This window comes from Tenrec ecaudatus, chromosome X (genome assembly GCF_050624435.1).
Source record: "Tenrec ecaudatus isolate mTenEca1 chromosome X, mTenEca1.hap1, whole genome shotgun sequence".
Taxonomy (NCBI): domain Eukaryota; kingdom Metazoa; phylum Chordata; class Mammalia; order Afrosoricida; family Tenrecidae; genus Tenrec; species Tenrec ecaudatus.
Genome location: NC_134548.1, coordinates 33,513,127 through 33,515,387, shown reverse-complemented (window position 1 = coordinate 33,515,387; position 2,261 = coordinate 33,513,127). Strand labels below are relative to the sequence as shown.

Here is a 2,261-nt window from a genome sequence, read left to right as displayed (position 1 = left end):
GCCATTCTCTGTCTACTATTTGCTCTAGAACATTCAGCTCTTCATTTGTATCACCAGTGCCTCTTGCTTTCTGGTTTTTGGCAAATCAGGAGGTACCAGCAGGAGATCAGCGGAAAGAAGAGAGAGAAGTCGAGGCTTATAAAATTGTTCAATAAAATCCTAAATCTGACTGAATTTTTATATAGCTACACCAACTTTATTTCCTTTCCTGACTCCATCTAATTTGGAGATGGAAAGAAATATCCACTTTTCAACTTCCTGGGTGACTTTTCATTTATTTGTTCTTATTGCCCTTTCTATACATCACCACATAGTTTGTTCACTAATTGTTTTCTGTGAAATGTTTTGGGTTCCTCACCAATTTTCTACCAGAACTAATATGGCATGCAGAATGGAATTATTAAATCATGTTAATTATTCTCAGCTCACTGAGAACAGTGTTATCATTTTTGTTGTACTCATAATACCTTTGTTTCATTCAAAAATATTTAAGTGTCTTCATTCATTCCTACAAATTGACCTCAAAGACTAAAATAATTGATCATTTTCTTCACAATGCAGATAGATTAATTTTGAGTTTGAATTATGTTAATAAGTAATTGAATGATCTATATGAAGTAATGATATATATCAGCTGGTCTTGAAAACATTTTTTGGTAAGTTTCACAGAATTTATTGACTATAGAAATATGAGTTCAGATGGGTATATATTTTCTTCTTTTTTTTGTTTTTTCTGAACATTTAAAAACTTAGTATTTACTTAAATGCAAGTGGAAAACTCAGAAGGTGCTGCCTGACTGCGACAGTGTGGTATATATTTAAAATATTGGAACGCAGGCATTCTTACAAAAGGCAATATAACCATAATATACCAATTACAATCGTGAAAAAGTTTTTCAATGGACAGGTACTTCTGGTAAGCTGTAGAAGAAGGAAATGTTGAGAAGAACACAGCAATGGGAGCAAATGCTTTCGAGATAAGGCTCTGGGAGAAGAAGGTCGTGGTTCGAGGTGGCTATCCAGCCAGCTGCCTTGGTGCCAAGAGGGAAGTATACAACTGACAGAATTCAAGAGGCGGACAATTCTGCAGCCCCCAAAGCAAGTCTCTGGTTTCACTCCCATGTGCTGTGCTTTCCAGGCTCCACCAAGGCCTCCTCAGGAGGATCTGCTTTCGGACGTGTAGTAATGGTACAGGAAGCCTAAGAGAATCGCGCCTAGGACCGGGAGGACCCAAAGTGACCAGCAACTTTTGCACGAATTATTTTTCAGAGGGTCCTTGTCATTATCAGTTTTAAGGTCACACGGATGGATGTCACCAATATAGTACTGCTTTAGCATTTCTCTGGCGTCAGAGGAGTGGCCTACATCTTCAAAACTTTCACTTGCATCGATACCAGCTTGTTCCAGCAGGACCTCCTCTCCTCCAGGATGCTCTTCGAGAAAGCGGGTGAAATCGTAGTCTCACCTGTGGATCACCAGCCATATTTCTTTCGATGAATTGCGCATTGCCACCTCCTCCAGCCGGTAATAGGTGACCGAGGTCTCGACCTCTGGCCCTTCCCCCGTCGCTGTTGCTAGCTTTCTCCGTCGCCATTTGGGCAGCAGTAAAGATGGGTATATATTTTCTTGAGTTTTTTGCTCTTTGTTCAATGAGAGGATGGAGTATATGAAAGTAATGACAGTGCCAAGGGAAATTTAAATCATGTACACAAAAGGGGTGTGCAAAAGGGAAAAGAAACAGGTATCACCATGAGCTGAATAAGAAACCTGGATTTCCATCCCTAACTAGCAACTCCACCCACCTCTTCCACTACCACAATAATGCCAGGAAAGACCAGCTAAAGCACAAGTTTCAAATAAGAATCAAAGTCTTAAAATGTATTACACAAGATTTCTAGATTTTGGTTAAAAGTTTTCATGTAAAAATGGGAAATTAAAAACTGCAATTAACATGTTGCCAATAGTTGAATGACACAGAGGATAGAATTATCTGGAATAGACATTAAAACAGCCACCCTTTTAAAACTAATTATAAACATCTTTGAAACAAATAAATGACTGTAAGCAGCAAAAAAAACTAGATGGTATAGTGAAGAAATAGTATTTTAGTCCTGAAAAATAAAATAATCAAAATAAGATTTAATGGATGGATTCAATGACAAAATAGATAAGAGAGAATAGAAACAATTGCAAACTGGCAAAAAGAACAGAAAGTAGTCAATTTGCATGAAAAAGAAATTAAATCAATATATAAGAACATA

At 37.5% G+C, this 2,261-nt stretch overlaps 1 pseudogene; it reads right to left on the bottom strand.

The window, feature by feature from the left end:
* Nucleotides 1-783: 783 nt before the first annotated feature.
* On the bottom strand, nucleotides 784-1,594 carry LOC142433999 (cytochrome b5 type B pseudogene; annotated as a pseudogene).
* Between the last annotated feature and the right edge of the window lie 667 nt (nucleotides 1,595-2,261).